The 20,169-nt window shown below is 44.7% G+C and overlaps 1 protein-coding gene and 1 long non-coding RNA gene across 2 annotated transcripts in view; one reads left to right on the plus strand and one right to left on the minus strand.

Moving 5' to 3' along the window:
* Positions 1–15,185, minus strand: part of LOC123368179 — a 32,505-nt gene extending 17,320 nt beyond the window's left edge. The window contains exon 1 of the long non-coding RNA XR_006578711.1: positions 15,036–15,185. This is a non-coding gene — a long non-coding RNA (uncharacterized LOC123368179). The remainder of the gene's footprint in view (positions 1–15,035) is intronic.
* Positions 14,803–20,169, plus strand: part of C1QTNF4 (C1q and TNF related 4) — a 52,223-nt gene continuing 46,856 nt past the window's right edge. The window contains exon 1 of the mRNA XM_045012740.1: positions 14,803–14,822. The gene's annotated coding sequence lies outside the window, so the exon portion shown is untranslated. The remainder of the gene's footprint in view (positions 14,823–20,169) is intronic.

Raw genomic sequence — 20,169 nt, forward strand, 5'->3', positions numbered from 1 at the left:
TGGTAGGTCACCTGTCAGAACACAAGAGTATGGAGATTTCATGAAAATTTCTCACCCAGTCCTTGGTCTTCTGTACTTAGTTGGAAAGGCCAAGCTAATATCAGATTTCTCAAAGGAAGTCCTCAAACTTGCACAGACTGTTATTAGTGCTGAAGCATGACCAGACAGATTTTTTGAAGCCTCGGACAATTAAGAGAATAAATTAAAGCACAACATGTGCATTTGTGCTCTTGGCATATGAAGCTGAAAATACAAAAGCTTCATGAAATGCACAAAGCACTATCCTCCAGTAATGGTGATGTTAAATTTAGTGCTGAAGGGGAAAAAAAAACAAAGATCCTAAACCTACCAACTGCTGGGATGAGAGAGAGAACCCTGAGGTGAATAGGAGAACAATGAAATTGTGACATTTTAATGCTGCTTTAGAAGTAACAATGTCTGAACTGTAGTCAGTCTTCCATTCATTATCTTTCTATGTGAATAGCTGTTCTGTAGGGGACAGAAACATCTGGTGACATTTGTCTTCTAGCCTTTCACTTCGGGAGTCTTGATGTTAAAAACTGTTAGGTCACAAATCATTATCTGAAAAAAGTTTGGTGGCCTCTTAGCTTTGTCTCTGTGGAACAGGTATCCACATTCAATGTTCCAGACAGACTTAGAGAGGCCATTCAGCCAATTTTAAGCCAGAGATGATTTTGTCTGGTATCATGGATGAGGGATGTCATTTTGAAGGGCATGCTGCTCTATCCCCAATGGCATGGTGTGCATGAAGTCATGCTGGCAGGGGTGGGCAGCATGCTGTTCAAAATAGCATTTGTCATATGGCATGACCTTGCACACCAGGGCGGGGAGGTGTCACACCATTCCCACAAGTACCAGATGCCCTGTATTCTGGGGAATGTGTGAATGGTCACCTCAGACACACCTTACAGAAGCTGGCACAGTTGTTAGCCTTTTCTCTTATTTTTTGCAACTTTCTTCCTCTCTGGCAGCATACTTCCTGACTTTGCCTGCTGTACATGGTGGGAGATAAACATGAAAAGGTGTCTCCACCTTGGCCTAAAATGTGCCACCACGCTGTTGCTCCTCCTCACCTAATGCTTCCTGGGCCACACCATTTTCTTCCTTTTCCTCCACCCCCAATCTAGTTCCCTGTTTGGTGCTGCTGCAGCATTTTCCCCTCCTACCTTCCAACACGAGTCCTTTTCCTTCTCCTAATGTAATGGACTGGGAAGTACCATGGGTAGGGCCCTACCAAATTCACGGCCATGAAAAATGTGTCACGTACCATGAAATCTGGTCTTGTGTGCTTTTCCTCCCTATAATATACAGATTTCACAGAGGAGACCAGCATTTCTCAAATTGGGGGTCCTAACCCAAAAGGGAGTTGCAGGGGGTCAAAGTTATTTTATTTGAAGAACGGCTAGCCAAAAACTCAAAAAGGTAATAAAAAAATGTTTTTTTAAGTACATCAGAAGCAGGAAGCCTGCTAAACAACCAGTGGGGCCCCTGGATGATCGAGATACAAAAGGAGCGCTTAAAGACGATAAAGTCATTGCAGAGAAACTAAACAAGTTCTTTGCTTCAGTCTTCATCGCTGAGGATGTTAGGGAGAGTCCCAAACCTGAGCCGGCTTTTGTAGGTGACAAATCTGAGGAACTGTCACAGATTGAAGTGTCACTAGAGGAGATTTTGGAATTAATTGATAAAAACTTAACATTAACAAGTCACCAGGACCAGATGGCATTCACCCAAGAATTCTGAAAGAACTCAACTGTGAAGTTGCGGAACTGTTAACTAGGGTTTGTAACCTGTCCTTTAAATCGGCTTCTGTATCCAGTGACTGGAAGATAGCTGATGTAAAACCAATATTTTAAAAGGGCTCTAAAGGTGATCCCAGCAATTACAGACTGGTAAGTCTAGCGTCAGTACCAGGCAAATTAGTTGAAATAATAGTAAAGAATAAAATTGTCAGACACCTAGAAGAACATAAATGGTTGGGCAAACATCAACATAGTTTCTGTAAAGGGAAATCATGTCTTACTAATCTATTAGATATCAGAGGGGTAGCCGTGTTAGTCTGGATCTGTAAAAGCAGCAAAGAGTTCTATGGGACCTTATAGACTAACAAACGTATTGGAGCATGAGCTTTCGTGGGTGAATACCCACTTCGTTGGATGCATGTAGTGGAAATTTCCAGAGGCAGGTATAAATAAGCAAGCAAGCATCAGGCTAGAGATAACGAGGTTAGATCAATCAGGGAGGATGAGGCCCTCTTCTAGCAGTTGCAGTGTGAACACCAAGGGAGGAGAAACTGCTTTTGTAGTTGGCTAGCCATTCACAGTCTTTGTTTAATCCTGAGCTGATGGTGTCAAATTTGCAGATGAACTGAAGCTCAGCAGTTTCTCTTTGAAGTCTGGTCCTGAAGTTTTTTTGCTACAGGATGGCTACCTTTAAATCTGCTATTGTGTGTCCAGGGAGACTGAAGTGTTCTCCTACAGGTTTTTGTATATTGCCATTCCTAATATCTCATTTGCGTCCATTTATCCTTTTACGCAGAGACTGTCCAGTTTGGCCGATGTACATAGCAGAGGGGTTAGAGTTCTCTGAAGGGGTCAACAAACATGTGGACAAGGGGGATCCAGTGGACATAGTGTACTTAGATTTCCAGAAAGCCTTTGACAAGGTCCCTCACCAAAGGCTCTTATGTAAATTAAATTGTCATGGGATAAAAGGGAAGGTCCTTTCATGGATTGAAAACTGGTTAAAAGACAGGGAACAAAGGGTAGGAATAAATGGTAAATTATCAGAATGGAGAGGGGTAACTAGTGGTGTTCCCCAAGGGTCTGTCCTAGGACCAATCCTATTCAACTTATTCATAAATGATCTGGAGAAAGGGGTAAACAGTGAGGTGGCAAAGTTAGCAGATGATACTAAACTGCTCAAGATAGTTAGGACCAAAGCAGACTGTGGAGAACTTCAAAAAGATCTCACAAAACTAAGTGATTGGGCAACAAAATGGCAAATGAAATTTAATGTGGATAAATGTAAAGTAATGCACATTGGAAAAAATAACCCCAACTATACATACAATATGATGGAGGCTGTCATAGGTTTCTCCCCCACTTGGAGCTGTTGGGTTCCAAGATGGGGACCTGCATGGACTTCTCTAAACTAAAATCCTAGTTTAGATCTGGTTCTCGCTGCCACCAGTCAGTTTTCTAAGTGTCTGACACACTGCCTGTTCCCCCAAAAACTTCCCCTGGGAACACAGATTCAAACCCCTTGAATCTCACCAGAGAGAGAGAGAGAAACAGCCAGTTCCCCTCCCCCCCTTCCCTCTCTCCAGCATAATCAGTAACAGCAACAGAAATAAATAATTTCCTTCAGCAAACACACAATTGCAAATGTAGAAATCAAATTATAAGACTAATCCACCTTTCTAATTAATACTCACTATTGGATAGTAGGAACTACTCCAGGAGAACTTGGAGACATGTCTGGCCTCTCTTAGATCCAAAGAGAGAACACAGAGCAAACAAGGAACACAGACAAAGCCTTCCCTCCACAGAGATTTGAAATTATCCTGTCCCTTGATTGGTCCTCTGGTCAGGTGTTTCTCAGGTACTGCTTGTTAACCCTTTACAGGTAAAAGAGACCTTAACCCTTAACTATCTGTTTATGACACGAGGCTAATTTAGCTACAACAAATCAGGAAAAAGATCTTGGAGTCATCGTGGATAGTTCTCTGAAAACATCCACACAGTGTGCAGAGGTGGTCAAAAAAGCAAACAGGATGTTAGGAATCATTAAAAAGGGGATAGAGAATAACACAGAGAATATATTATTGCCCTTATATAAATTGATGGTATGCCCACATCTTGAATACTGTGTACAGATCTGGTCTCCTCATCTCAAAAAAGATATACTAGCACTAGAAAAGGTTCAGAGAAGGGCAACTAAAATGATTAGGGGTTTGGAACGGGTCCCATATGAGGAGAGATTAAAGAGGCTAGGACTTTTCAGCTTGGAAAAGAGGAGACTAAGGGGGGGATATGATAGAGGTATATAAAATCATGAGTGATGTGGAGAAAGTAGATAACTTTTCCTTATTCCCATAATACAAGAACTAGGGGCCACCAAATGAAATTAATGGACAGTAGGTTTAAAACAAATAAAAGGAAGTTCTTCACACAGCGCACAGTCAACCTGTGGAACTCCTTGCCCGAGGAGGTTGTGAAGGCTAGGACTATAACAGAGTTTAAAAGAGAACTGGATAAATTCATGGAGGTTAAGTCCATTAATGGCTATTAGCCAGGATGGGTAAGGAATGGTGTCCCTAGCTTCTGTTTGTCAGAGGGTGGGGATGGATGGCAGGAGAGAGATCACTTGATCCTTACCTGTTAGGTTCACTCCCTTTGGGGCACCTGGCATTGGCCACTGTCGGTAGACAGGATACTGGGCTAGATGGACCATTGGTCTGACCCAGTACGGCCGTTCTTATGTAGAAGGGTTGCGGTATTACCACCCTTACTTCTGCGCTGCCTTCAGAACTGTCTGGAGAGCAGCAGCTGTTGGCTGGGTGCCCAGCTCTGAAGGCAGCGCCCCGCCAGCAGCAGCGCAGAAGTAAGGGTGGCAATACCATACCATACCAAGTCACCCTTTACTTCTGCACTGCTGCTGGCGATGGCTCTGCCTTCAGAGCTGAGCTCCTAGCCAGCAGCCACTGCTCTCCAGCTGCCCAACTTTGAAGGCAGAGCCACCACCACTGCCAGCAGCAATGCAGAAGTAAAGGTAGCAGTACTACAATCCCTCCTATAATAACTTTGCAACACCCCTTCCCCCCTCCCCCACACACACACACAAATCCTTTTTGGGTCAGGACTCCTACAATTACACCACCATGAAATTTCAGATTTAAATAGCTGAAATAATTAAATTTATGATTTTTTAAAAATCCTATGACCATGAAATTGACAAAAATAGACTGTGAATTTGGTAGGGCCCTAACCATGGAGTAAAGCGAAACAGGAGAAAAGGGATACTGCTTGGGGAAGTGTGTGTGATGAGAGGTTGTGAGGAGGGGAAGAATCTAGTAACGTGTCAGGAGAAGGAGAGAGCCAGGAAAGAGGGTGGACTTGTCTACACAACACAGGCTGGACTGAATTTAACTACAGGTATGATGTATGGCATAGAAAAAGGTCTTTTTAAATTGTTGGATGCCAAGTAATTTTATTTTAAAAATATTTAGTTCAAAGAAACAAGAAATGCTAGGCCAGCTGTTACTAATTGTTTCTCTTACTCCCAACTCAAGGGAGTGACTCCCCCTGTTTTAATCACAGTGGTTCTTTTATGTACCTTAGGGGACACCTTGGGAAAACTAAACAAAATAATCAAAATTATTAACCATGGCTATTTTGTTATTAAAGGAAAAGAAACGTTGAGCAAAATAAAATCACAAATGACAGAACACAAATAATACATTAGCTACTTCAGTAACAATCTCTGTTGTATGCCTCTCCAGAGAAAGCTTTTAGCAGAGATTACACCTTTCCGAGTGGGTCACCTCCAGAGGCATTCTTCATTTGGTAAATTCAGATAAAGTATATGGTTTCCCAAATTTATTGTAAGCCCATTTTAGTATCTCAAATACTTTAAACTGTTTATTATTGGGCAAAAGAATTTGTTTAAAGGCAGTTGGGTTCCAGTTTGATACATTATTCATAATTTTACAGTTTATAATTGAGCTAAGCAATCAAAGAAAATATTTATATCAGTTATTCAGAAGAAGCCATTTAAGGACCTGTCTTGAGCAGTCCTGGATTGACCAGTGTGCACTTGGTGCACTTGCACAGGGCACCCCATTTCAGGGAGCTTCCCACCACTGGAAGGAAACAAAAAACAAACAAACAAAAAACTGAGCAGCACTGCAACCCCATGCACTAGGTCACAACACCTCTATCAAATTTGGCCTGGCTGCCCCTCTGTCATGGTGGAGAGATGGCCAGCCCAAAACAGAGTGGTGCAGGGCGGTGTGAGAAAAGGGTGAATGACCGGAGTGAATGGAGCTGGGCAGCCAGGATTCAAAGGAGCTGCTCTTGCCTGGGGCAGGAGCGGACCACTGAGCTGGGTGAGTGCTGGTGAGTAGCCAGGAAGGTCCTGGGGGCAGTGGGTGAGAGGCTGGGGGCAAGTTGTTGGGCTATAGGGTAAGTGGGAGATGTTGGGGGCCAACATGTAAGCTATATCAAATGGGACTGAGATGCTGGGAGCTGCAGTGAACAGGATGTATGTCGCAGGTGTTGAGAGGTGTGCTGTGGATGTCAGGATAAGTGGAGCTGATGGAGGGTTATTGGGGTATATGTGGGGTAAAGGGGGCATTCTGGGGTCTGTGTGAGGTGGTATATGTTTGAGGCAGGGACGCTTTAAGGAAAGGGTGAAATTTCCATAGTGCACAGGGCCCCAACATTCTTTAATCTGAGTCCAGTTTTCAGTCAGGCCAATTATAAATATTAAGAATCTTTCATCCAATTGAAAAAGTTTTTCCTAATATCCAACCTAAACCTCCCGCACTGCAGCTTGAGACCATTATTCCTTGTTCTGTCATCTGCCACCACTGGGAACAGTCTAGATCCATCCTCTTTGGAACCCCCTTTCAAGTAGCTGAAAGCTGCTATCAAATCCCCCCTAATTTCTTTGTTTAGCTCATGTCTCCTCTCCAGAAATACAAGACCTAACCATTTGGTGATTAACAGGAGAGATAGTTAGTTACAATATCATTTCCATACCCCAATACAATCATTGCAAGACTTTTAAATCTAATCTCCTGGCAGTGTTTTATGGTATGTCTACACTGCAAAATAAATAAATAAACCCTGCAGCAGCAAGTCTGAGTGCCTGGGTCAATTGACTCAGGCGCCTCCTACGGGCTAAAAATAGCAGTGTAGATGTTCCCACTTGGACTGGAGGCCAAGCTCTGAGGCCTTGTCTACACTACAAGACTATTTCGAATCTACTTAAGTCGAATTTGTGGATTCGACCTTATGAAATCGAATTTGTGTATCCACAGTAAATACACTAATTCGAATTTCTGAGTCCACAGTAACGGGGCTGGCGTCGACTTTGGAAGCGGTGCACTGTGGGAAGCTATCCCACAGTTCCCGCAGTCCCCGCTGCCCATTGGAATGCTGGGTAGAGCTCCCAATGCCTCCTGGGGGAAAAATGTGTCGAGGGTGCTTTTGGGTAACTGTTGTCATTGAACCGTCAATCACGCCCTCCCTCCCTGAAAGCTCCGGCGGGAAATCTGTTCGCGCCCTTCTCTTGTCGGTTACAGCACGTACGCCACAGCACTGCGAGCATGGAGCCCGCTGCGATCATCGCTGCACTTATGGCCGTTGTCAACTCCTCGCACCTTATCGTCCACCTCTTCCACAGTCAGCTGCTGAGAAATCGGGCGAGGAGGCTCCGGCAGCGCGGTGAGGAGAGTGGCGCAGACCTCTCACAAAACAGGGTACGCCGCGCCGTGGAGATCATGGTGGCAATGGGTCAAGTTCATGGTGTGGAACGGCGATTCTGGGCCCGGGAAACAAGCACGGACTGGTGGGACCGCATAGTGCTGCAGGTCTGGGATGAATCACAGTGGCTGCGAAACTTCAGGATGCGTAAGGGCACTTTCCTTGAACTCTGTGACTTGCTGTCCCCTGCCCTGAAGCGCCAGGACACCCGGATGCGAGCAGCCCTGAGTGTGCAGAAGCGAGTGGCCATAGCCCTCTGGAAACTTGCAACGCCAGACAGCTACCGGTCAGTAGCGAACCACTTTGGCGTGGGCAAATCTACCGTGGGGGTTGCTGTGATTGAAGTAGCCCACGCAATTGTTGAGCAACTGCTCTCAAAGGTAGTGACTCTCAGAAACGTCCAGGACATCATAGATGGCTTCGCCGCGATGGGATTCCCAAACTGCGATGGGGCTATAGATGGGACTCACATCCCTATCCTGGCACCAGCCCACCAGGCCAGCGAGTACATTAACCGAAAGGGCTACTTTTCAATGGTGCTGCAAGCACTGGTAGACCATAGGGGACGGTTTACCAACATCTTCGTTGGGTGGGCGGGCAAAGTTCATGACGCGCGTGTGTTCAGGAACTCTGGTCTGTTTAAACGCCTCCAGGCAGGTACTTTCTTCCCGGAACACAAACTAACGGTTGGGGATGTGCAGATGCCTACAGTGATCCTCGGGGACCCAGCCTACCCGCTAATGCCCTGGCTCATGAAGCCCTATACAGGCGCCTTGGACAGAGAGAAGGAACTCTTCAACTACCGGCTGAGCAAGTGCAGAATGGTGGTGGAGTGTGCTTTCGGACGTCTCAAGGGGAGATGGCGGAGCTTACTGACTCGCTCGGACATCAGCGAAAAGAATATCCCCGTAGTTATTGCTGCTTGCTGTGTGCTACACAATCTCTGTGAGAGCAAGGGCGAGACCTTTTTGTCCGGATGGGAGGTTGAGGCAAATCGCCTGGCTGCAGTTTACGCTCAGCCAGACACCCGTGCCGAGAGAATATCCCAGCGGGAAGCGCTGTGTATCCGGGAGGCTTTGAAAGCAAGTTTCCTCGGAGAGCAGGGTAACCTATGACTCTCCACTTGCTTTCAAGAGAAACTGACCCTGGGCCTGTGTCTCTATGTGTTGAGTGAGATCTGCGGTTACATACCCCGTTCTCCAAGTTTCCCCCACTTCCAAAGCACGTTTTACAGCAAATTAATTGTTACACTCATTATTAATAAATGTTTGTTTTACTTTGCATTTCTGTTCAGGTGTTGAAACATGGACGCATACTGTGCTGGGCACGGTGTGCACTGATGTACAGACCGCTTGTTCCATAGAGGAATGACATCCTCCTGCTCCTATATAGGTCTCTGGGGTGGGGGACGGTTGCAAGTGGTTGTGCATGGAGGGGAGGGATTGCAGGAAGGGGTGGGTTTGCAGGAAGGGGCGAGTGGTGCCTTCTTTGGATAGGGGTTTGGATGACGGCAGTGGGCTGCGGGTTGGGGCTTTGTATGGGGTGCGGGGGGTGGGGGAAGGGTGAGTATCTGTCCGTGGATGAGGGCTCTTGTGGGGGCTCAGGGCAGCGGAGAGGCTCGTTGCTACGGTGGAAGTGCATGGTAAGGGCAGCGTGCCTTAACATTAAGGGGGTGGCAGGCGCTAGGACCCTGGACAAGCATACACATCACAGAATGACCGGGGCAGCATACACCACACAGAGTGACCCTGGTGCCTACTGACTGCAGTGTGTGTGTGCCCTGCAGTTGATCATGCCCCCAAGTCTGTACCCTGGTAATGTAGGCTATACCGTGCAATTATAAATCCCCTCCCCCCCCATACACAAAAAAATCCTCTGACACGAAAGACGTGACCGAAACAGTCAATAACAGCAAACAGCTTTTAATAATCTAATACACAGTGGGGGGATGAAACTTGGATTTGGGACTGGGTGAGCCTGTAAGGGAAGCACTTCTACAAATTTATAGCGTGAGAGGTGTGTGGTACATTAGCGCTATGCAGTGGTGCAGTGACAGTTCTCACGGCCCCTACCGCCCCTCCGTCTTGTACTTTTGGGTGAGGGGGGGGCAGGACTTCTTGGCGGGGGAGGGCGGTTGCAGATACACTGCAGGGGGGCTCTGTCCTCCTGCCTGCGGTCCTGCAGAACATCAACAAGGCGCCGGAGCGTGTCCGTTTGCTCCCTCATTAGCCCAAGCAGCGTTTGAGTCGCCTGCTGGTCTTCCTGCCACCACCTGTCCTCCCGTTCGATGTGTGTGCGATGCTGTTGACATAGGGTCTCCCTCCACTGTCTCTGCTCTGCCGCCTCGGCTCTGGAGCAGGCCATCAGTTCCGCGAACATCTCGTCCCTAGTCTTTTTCTTTCGCCGCCTAATCTGCGCCAGCCTCTGCGAGGGGGATGCCGGGGCAGTCCGGGAAAGAGCCGAAGCTGTGTGATGGGAAAAGTAAGTGATTTCCTTGAACAGATACATGTTTGCGAACAGTGAACACAGTCTAGTCACTTTCTCTGAACAAGACCATACAGGGCAACAAGTCTCACGAGATCTCAGGACAAGTTCGAGATTTCGGAATACGCTCTCATTGGCTGCGGCATTGCACAGGAGAGCGGACAAGTGGGGAGAGACAGCTGAATCCGTCTAGCAGACAGTCCTGGTAAGCCTTACAGTACATTCTGCTTATCAGTTAATGGATAGCTGTGCCCTCCCGCTAAAGGCAATCTGGAAATCATATACTCTGACCCTTTTCCAGCCACTCCCGCCAGTGCACAGGAAAGATCAATGTATGCTTTTCCTATGTGGCCTACAACACGTGGCTGTTAAGCGAGGGTCATTGTTATGCAAAGTAAAAGTCAACCATTCACAACAGTAACAATACACTAATTGCCCTAATTAGATGCAGCATTTCATGAACGAGATCACCCTGATGCGGGTCCCTCGGAGTCACAAAGAGCAGATGCTAAGGGAAGCCCTGCAGAGACCAGGACCATATGCGGCCATGCTTGTGGAGGCGATGATTCCCATCTACATAAGGATGTCCTGGCGCGGAAGAGTGTGCTTCCACGGAGCACCCAACAAGGCACCTCTCCCCAGGAACCTCCTGCGGAGGCTTTTCGAGGACCTAAATGAGACCTTTCTTGAATTGTCCCTGGAGGATTATTGTTCAATCCCTATATGTGTGGACCTACTTTTCATATAGTTTTTCATTGAAAATTTTATATATATAGTATTTCTATTTTTTTATACCTGTTTTATAAAAAATAAATGTTTACATGTTTAGAGCACTTACCGCCTGATCCTTCCCCTGATTCAGAGTCCGGGTTAACGGCCGGGGAGGGTTGGTAGGGGATCTCTGTGAGGGTGATGAAGAGATCCTGGCTGTCAGGGAAAGCGGTTTTGTGTTCGCTGTCGCCTGCGCCGTCCTCCACAGACCCTTCCTCATCTTCCCCATCGGCGAACATCGAGGAGGAACTGTCCAGGTTCACTATGCCATCCACTGAGTCCACGGTCACTGGTGGGGCAGTGGTGGCAGACCCACCTAGAATGGCATGCAGTGCCTCGTAGAAGCGGCATGTCTGGGGCTGGGCTCCGGAGCGTCCGTTTGCCGCTCTGACTTTTTGGTAGCCTTGTCTCAGGTCCTTGATTTTCACGCGGCACTGCATTGCATCCCGGCTGTATCCTTTCTCTATCATTGCTTTGGAGACCTTCTCGAAGGTCTTTGCATTCCGCTTGCTGGAGCGCAGCTCCGACAGCACAGACTCCTCGCCCCACACACCGATCAGATCCAGGACTTCCCGGTCTGTCCATGCTGGGGACCTCTTTCTATTCTTGGATTGGCCGGACTCCTCTGCTGGAGAGCTCTGCATCGTTGCAAGTGCTGCGGAGCTCGCCCCGATGTCCAGCCAGGACGTCAGATTCAAAGTGCCCAGACAGGAAAATGAATTCAAATTTTCCCGGGTCATTTCCTGTGTGGCTGGTCAGAGAATCCAAGCTCGGACTGCTGTCCAGAGCGTCAACAGAGTGGTGCACTGTGGGATAGCTCCCGGAGCTACTAAGTTCGATTTGCATCCACACCTAGCCTAATTCGAGCTAGCCATGTCGAATTTAGCGTTACTCCACCTGTCGGGGTGGAGTACCAAATTCGAACTAAAGAGCCCTCTAGTTCGAATTAAATGGCTTCCTGGTGTGGACGGTTGAGCGGTTAGTTCGAATTAACGCTGCTAAATTCGAATTAAAGTCCTAGTGTAGACCAGGCCTGAGACTCACCTCCTTCACTGGGTTTCATAGCCTGGGCCCCTGCCCAGGCAGGAAGGTCTAAACTGTTATTTGTAGCCTCATAGCACAAGCCTGAGTCTGTTGACCCAGGCTCTCAGACTTGCTGCCATATTTGTTTGTTTTTTCCCCAGTGTAGACAAATCTGTGTTGAAGTTCTGGCAGGACATGGATTTTTATTTTGAAAATATGATCATTTTAGGATTCAAGTGTATTATCAGAGCTGTGTGGAGGTCCAGGGCTCGAATAGTAGAGCGGCTGCAGGTCAGGACTGAAGCATTTGCAAAGTTGGGTGGGAAATGTTTGCATGCTGCCTGCCTGCACTACACAGAGTACCTTGCTGTGGTCATTCAGTTCTTCAGTTTCAATAGTCATTCAAAAATTTTAAAAAGAAAAGAAATTAGCAAATTAAATGGGCCAAGAAAAATGCTAGCATGACTGTCGCTGGCTGTATATCTCAAGAGAAACCTGTTAAGTACGTTTGAGCATTTTCTGAGGCTTGTCTGCAACTATATTCCCTTGGCATTATGCTGCTATTGTTGACTGTCTCCAAGGATCACTTCTCTCCAAGAAATCAAACACTCCCTAAATAATTTTAATAAAACACTGGAGCTTTAATAAGCTCATAACATGGGGTATATAATAGGAGGCAAAACCCTTCAATTCCTCAAACAAGAAGATAGAAAAAAAGTAAACATTATTCCCGTCACTGATCTTTTGCTTCCTTTTGGCCAGAACAAGTGATGAAATCTGTTACTGCTTTGCTCCTAAACAACAAAATATCATCTTAGTCCAAAACTGTATTGGAATTCTGGCTATAATATCATGTGGTCCAGGATTTCAGTTAGTCTTGTAGGTTTCATTGATTTTAATCCTAAAGACTAGCTTTCCTAGCAGCATCCTCTGTTTTTCATTAACTGAGGCTCCATCAATAGTGGAGCTAGATCTATGTTAGGAGAAGTGATTTCTACAATGGTTTGAAGTTCAATATGAGAATAACTTGTGCTAAATATAGCTTAAGTTATTAGCAAATGCTGCTTTTGGTAATTAACAAGAAAAATTGCATCTCAGTATCACCCTAGAGCACGCCACTCAGGAAAATTATTGAGGTAAGCTGCTCAGTGCCCAGATGAGGCCTGTGAGGTATTATAACATAGGTCTGGTTTAACTAAGGGTATGTTTTTAAGCCAATGTATTTAAAGGTGCGAAACCCTGGTTGCACATTCTTTAACTCAGTGAAAATCTGATTTAGCATCTTAGCGTGCACTGATAAATTTACAATAGCAGTCCATCTCCAGGTATGGGAAGTTACGTTTTTCCCCAAACTAAACAGGGACAGTGGAGGTTGTTCCTCCTCACTGTTTGGTTGAGACCAGTTGCATCATAGGGCATTAATAATTCTGTATCCACCTAGCCAGTTACAGTGAGAAACAAGAGCATCATAGGACACTGAGATTCAGATAAATCAACCCCAATTTTAAAATCAGTTTAAAATTCATGTTTACGTAGTAAAATACCTCTGGTTTAAAGAAGCAAGAAATCCTCTCCTGCTCATTTTGTATGTTTCTTTTCCCCAGAGGATAGCACTGTGGCCTTAACAACCAAGTCTGAGGAAAGACTATTGTAGGTCTTAAATTTATGGGCCTATTCTCTGGGCTTTTAAAATCAGCATACACTGGTTCACTCCCCAGAGGTCTTTAGGCTTCATTAAGTCATCCATAAAATCAATGACACCCTCCATGTGCTATCTGAAGAGGAAAGAAGATATGCTGTAAGAATTTTAATTTTAGTTACAGTTCATTTGATGATCAGTATGGACATGAAAGGAACATAATTAAACTTTTCAAAACAATATTTCTTGGAGTGTGGAAATGTTGTCAAAAATACAATCTTTTGTTGTTAATAAAGCATGACTTTATCTAATCTAAACATTTTCTATCTTTTATGAACACTTAGAACTATGCCTGATATTACTAATGCTTGTAATAAGTTTAATTTATTTCACCTTTTCTTTCCCCAAACGTGTTTCTCTTCTGGTGTTTGTTGCAGTATGAACAATGGAAAATAAACCTTTAAACAGCACAGAATTAAAACATTTCACATCACAGACTTTGTATATGTAAAATGTAATTTAAATTAAGAAATGCATTAAACTTGTCCACCAGACTTCAGAACTCCAAAGAATTCTGACAGATTAGTCTTTCAAAATTGTACCAATCTTTTAGTAACATGAACTGTATTAAAAACAAGACAAATGCTGCAAAATGAAAAATGTTTACTTATGTCCAAAGACTTAAAACATTGATGAGAAATTGTTTTAAATTAAACATGGGGAATTTAACAAAAGATATTTTAATCAGTCATTTGTCTTTCAAGTAACATTGAAATTAGAACAATTTGTAATATACCAATGCCATCTATTTGATATAATAGAAAATGCAGTTCAGAAATTTGAGTACTAAACTGATAATCTGAAATACAGATGTTAGCTGGCATTTCAATCAGAGCTGAGGTACCTCCCTTTTCCTAATGCCTCCAAAACCTGAAGCAACTCCTATAACATCGGAGCAGAATCAGAGAATTGTTTTGCAGTCTCTCCTCTAATCTGTGAGTCAGGTGCATTCTCTTAGCAAAATTAGAATCCTAGCCATGGCGCACAGTTCTCTCAGCTCTTAGGGACAGACAAGGAGAAAGAAATTGACACCTATTTTCCCAGTGTAATGGTTTTGGGTGGATTCTCCCTGTCAGCATCACAGGGAGGCCACTCTACCTTGCTACATCACCTAATGGCAGAGAGCTGATCAACAGGTGATTAACACAGTAAGTCAGTAGAGTCTAGGACCCTGGCCCCTCAGGACAGGGCAACTGGCAGTCTTCAGCCCAGCCCTCCGGCTGGGGCAGATAGCAAGCACTGCCAGGCTCAGCCCTTGGGGCAGGGCAGAGCAATCTGTAGCCAGTCCTCTAGCTGGGACAGACAGCATCTAAACACAGGTCATTCACTCTAAGGTGAGTTGGCTGTCACCCCAGAGGTGGGGTTGGCAGCAAGTGGAAGGGGAACCCAGGCACACCCTACTCCACCAGGTCCCAGCCCAGGGCCCTAACAGTGGCAACGAATCCCATCACTGGGTCAGTAGGGATCCTGCCAAAACATGCTGACCATGGTTTCAGCAACACAATCAGACTAATGTCTGGTTTCCCTGGTCTACTTCCTCCCCCTACCTGTTTGTAGGGCTTCATCGCTCGCAGGCCTTTGGAGTACTCTGCCACCAGCAATTTAAGCAGCTCCTCAGCATATTCCTCCAGAGTGAGGGGTTGGTACAGCTCAGTCCCTAGTTCAGGGGCCAGCAGCAAGGCAGAGGTATCTGACTCCTTCCCTGGCTCCCCCTCAACTAAGCTGGAGGCCCCACCTCTTATACTTCCTGTTCCACCCCTCTGCTTCCAGTGGACAAGGTATGCCAGGCCTGGCCATGCCCACCAGGGGGCAGGGATGGTTTCTCCTGTCAGAGGAAGGCCACTCCACCTTGCTATACCACTTCATTTGTAATTCCCTTTCCTTACCTCTCAGTTCAGATAGATTTTTATGCTAATTTTTTGGCCAGTTAAATGACCTTCCAAATGAGTCTAATGCAATAAGGCCAAGTGAATTATTTCTAACATCCAAACTTTCAAGGTCCTCGGCAGGTTACAATTTACCAGATGTAATTATTGTGACGAAAAACTCTCCCCTGGGTTCTGTCCATGAAATGTCAGCACTTCAAGCAATTAATCACATTATAAGTTGCATTGGCCCAACATTAATAATGACTCAAGATGTAATGATTGCACGTTATGTAATGGTCAGTAGAAAGAATACATCACTAGTTCTGTGAAGACCCATTGAAAACCCAGCACCATTGTAAAGAAAGAGAGAGTCCATTAATTTATAATAGTCTGAGACTGTCTTTTTTAGTGAGAGGTGGGAATGTCTCAGAGCTCGGGCTGTAGCCCAAGCCCTAACATCTACACCACAATTAAAAAGCCCTTTAGCCCAAGCCCTGTGATCCCAAGTCAGCTGGCATGGGCCAGCCACAGGTGTCTAATTGCAGTGTAGACACACCTTGACTGTTTTCAAGCCACAACAGTGGTAAATCACCACAGCATATAACATGCTTGATGTTTTCATTCTCTCTTTTGCAAAAAAGGGCCCTCCAGGTAAGAGATCCCTGAACCTGCTCTTGGATTATCACCTATTTAGAAAAAAATCAAGAACAGTCACTAATTTTTAGGGTTTATTTTAGTGGCTCCTAAATTATGCCATATTGAAATCTGACCCAAATGCAAATTTTGAAGTGACTGACCTACTCTCAGGTCTCCAGTTCTCCCATTTCAAGCAACTTTCAGGTAAAGTTGTCACATCATTTTTAATTTTTCCAGCTAGACAAAGCTTTGTGTCTATACTTCACCATGTTCATGAAACATAATTTTGGGGATGTTAATAAACTCAAAATACAGTAGTGGTTTCAAGAAATTACTTTTCTTGTGATCTCCCCATCAAAATTGGAACAACCCCAGGAAATCTAGGACAGATGGCAATTCTAACTACTCAGTCACTCTTTGGAAAAAACTTTCTTTTGTTTTACAACTCATTAGTGTGCCTGTACAGTCCATACAGAACTAAATGCCTTGTAGGAGTAGTGATGAGGGTCTTTAAGGGGCTTTACTTGTAGTTGAGGAATTCGTATTTAATTTAGAGCCAGGCTGTAGCCCAGTTTGTGCAGTCATGGAGTGCAGTAAAAGGGTATCCCTTTACTCCCCTGCATAAGCTACCCATACTAGGTGTAGCAATACTGAGGGATGCATAGCCTCTGCAGATGTAGCTCTTTCCATCCACCCCAGAGCAATGGGTGGGGAATAAGTGGAATCTTGGCTATTCTCCCATAGTACACCAGAAGAAGTACCCTGTGCCAGGTAGAGACCTGCACAGGCTACTTTCTTCCCAAAGCAAAGGGAAACCAAGAGGCAGATTGTGACCCTGAATCACAATCAGCCTCCGAGTCTACTCTTGGGATAGAGCAAGAGTACTAGTGTAAGAGTACTGCCCCTTGCTTGAGGTTCATCGGAAAGCCACAAATGCCTTTCAAGTGAAGGGCTAAGTTTAGTTTAGTGCAAAACCAGCATCTGCTATATCTGTTTTTCCACTTTCCTGCTGCATTTCATCCCAGACTGCTGTACACTTAGACTGCCCCTGTGTTGCTTACTGTAGAATTAGAAGAGATTGCTGGATTGTGAATTTTGTCTGACAGATCTGCATCCTGCAAAATTAGTGGGTGACTAGTACCAGATAGAAGAGATGGAAATAATTTTCCTTTGAGAGAGTGTATATTTGAATCCGCTTCCCATTGGGAACTGCTGGAATCTTTAATCTATAGGTTGCTGTCTCCATTTCTGAGGGAGTTTCCACAGTGGCAATCTAATAAAATAGCACAGGGAGATCACTTAAACTCTGCAATATCACCTTAATTCTCCAAGATTTTCTGTCTTATTAATGGGGCCCACTTGTCAGATGAATTGGCCTGATTTTCAAAAGTTATGAACACCCCAAATTCCTGGAATCTGAAATCAGTGAGAGATGTGAGCACCTCTGAAAATCAGACTCCTCATCCCTACAGCCTCTCTCTGCCTATGTAGTAATATAAAGATAAGGTTATGCACCTGTCTGGTGACACCACACAGACGATCCAGATTCCTACTGCCAAAAGAATCTATGAGAGCAGCCTCTAGATCCAGATGTGCAGACTCCCACTGGCAGGAAGAATCCTTCAGGTGACCCTACAGTTATGTTTGAGGGTTGTGCTCACCAGAGTTATGACTCTGGCTCTCTGTCTTACTGCAATAGATTTGATTCCATTCTGGTGTTCTATCATGTTAGATTTATTTCTGGTGCAGTTTTTGTATTTTATTAAATACAAATTCAATTTTTAGTTCTCTCAGACATTAATGAGTTAGGCTTCAAAACCACTGTGAGGTAAGGTAGTATGATTACCCCATTTTGTAGATGGGAAGTCAAGGCACTGAGAAGTTTAGGATGCCTCTTGGAAAGAAGATATGATGTAGAATCAGGAATACAAGCCTGTATCTCCCAAGACAAGTTTGTGTGGAGAATTGGATGGTGGCCTCACTGTGCTGTAAGGGCTCCAAGCCCAAATGCCCTATGTCTCAGAAGTGCTAAGTCTAGGTCTAGCCCTGCACCTGTCTGCAGCTCTACTTTTGTGGTACCATTTTTTTACCTCAGCACAAGAGCCATTATCTCTCAGTGATATCTGCCCTCTGTGTTCCAGACAGTGTGTGTGGAAACAAGCATGAAAGCTTTTTCTCTTCATCTGTTGACTATGAAAGTAATTGCTAAACACCAGGCTCAGCCTGTTGAAGAAGTAAGCTCAATAGTTTAACTCCCTGATTATACAATTTAACCCTGGCATTAGGAGCTCCTCCTTAAGTGGTTTTGCACTTCCACATGAGTGAGCCAGTGGTCCTCCTGATCCTCTAACCTAATCCTCTCTCCTTTTAAGACGAGATGTAAAGAGAGACACTAAGTTTTACTTCCATCATATGTAGCCCTTTAGAAGAACGAAGTGCCTGTTTGTCTGTTTCCAAGACTGAAGTAAGGTATAGCTCTTGCCACCCTATCAGTCATTGGCTAAAGGCACTCTAGTGGGGTATTTCCACCTCCTGGACTGAGAAGTCCAAGGGAATCGCACTGGAAAACTGAAATACCACTACATCATGTGTCTTGCACTTTCATTACACTTTACCAAGTGGACATAAATGCAAAGGCAAACTTAGTACCTAATATTTTGCAAACTGCCTCTTAGTTATGTTTTTCATCTCTTATGGGACTGCTTTCTATATACACTGGCTTTCTGATATTTTCCTCAAAATGTTTCTTGTGGTTGGGAAAAAAGGAGGAACAAATTACACATACCTGAATACAAGAATCTAAGCCCTATCTCCAGATAAGTGAAATCCAATCCCATTCAGTCTGAGAAAGGGACTGTTACTCACTGGGAATTCTTCCTTTCCACTTCCTCCCCTCTCATGTTATGGCAGCAAAGGTGATATCCATTTCATCAGATATCACCCACGATAGCTCATGCTCCAATACGTCTGTTAGTCTATAAGGTGCCACAGGACTCTTTGCTGCTTTTACAGATCCAGACTAACACAGCTACCCCTCTGATACTTGATCTCATGTTATGGACATCTTTATCCGGGTTGGAAGCTATTGGCTTTAAAATTTACGGAAAGGTAAGGGGGTGGATTCTGCCCTGCTGTCTTCTCCATTATACTGTTGGGTTATTTTTGCCTCCTTGGTAGATGATGCTATAACACTGTAAAAGCAGCAAAGAGTCCTGTGGCACCTTATAGACTAACAGACGTATTGGAGCATGAGCTTTCATGGGTGAATACCCACTTCGTCGGATGCATGACATGACATCTGATGAACTGAGTATTCACCCACAAAAGCTCATGCTCCAATACATCAGTTAGTCTATAAGGTGCCACAGGACTCTTTGCTGCTTTTACACATCCAGATTAACACAGCTACCCCTCTGATTCTATAACACTAGTTGCCTGGAATTTTCCATGGGATGGGAGAAGGAGGCCTATGAACTTACTGTGAGTAATATTCTTTCTCACACTGGATGGAATTATATTTTATTTATCAGAAAATGAAGACTGAGACGAGATTTTCAAACCTATTTCAGTGCCTAAAGATGCAGATGGGTGCTTTTGAAAACCCCAATAATACATATCTTTAGCTGTAGGCACTGAAATAACTTTGAAAATCTGACTCTAATGGTCTTCACTTCAAGAAAGTGGTCAGGAAGTAGGAGGAAGAGGCAATGCGAGTTTTCAGAGTCATTCTTCATCAGTCTTCATGTTGCTTGAAGCTAGCAGTGCTTCCAGAATAACACAGCAAAGAAACAGCCTGCACTAATCTCTCTGTCTTTACCAAATGTGGTTGCTATGACAATAGGAATACATTGTGAGTTTTAAGAGTTGGAATTTTCTATGATTCACTGTATATTTTTAGCCATTTTTCCTCTTGTTCTCACCTGATAACTGTCTATTAATGCCTTTTATGAGGCTAAAATAGGACTTAAATGGCCAGGCCTCAGCATGGGAAAAGGTTAATGGTGAGCTGTCCACGTAATACATACGAAGCTTAGTGGCATTCATTAAATATCCTCTCACTAAAGCCTTAGATGGCAACTTCCTGGACAAATCTCATGACTTCTACACTATCCTCATCCTTCTTGACCTCTGAGCCTTTGACACCATCAAGCACTCCCTATTTCTTGAAATCCTAGCA

The sequence above is a fragment of the Mauremys mutica genome, chromosome 4 (assembly GCF_020497125.1).
Source record: "Mauremys mutica isolate MM-2020 ecotype Southern chromosome 4, ASM2049712v1, whole genome shotgun sequence".
Lineage (NCBI taxonomy): Eukaryota > Metazoa > Chordata > Testudines > Geoemydidae > Mauremys > Mauremys mutica.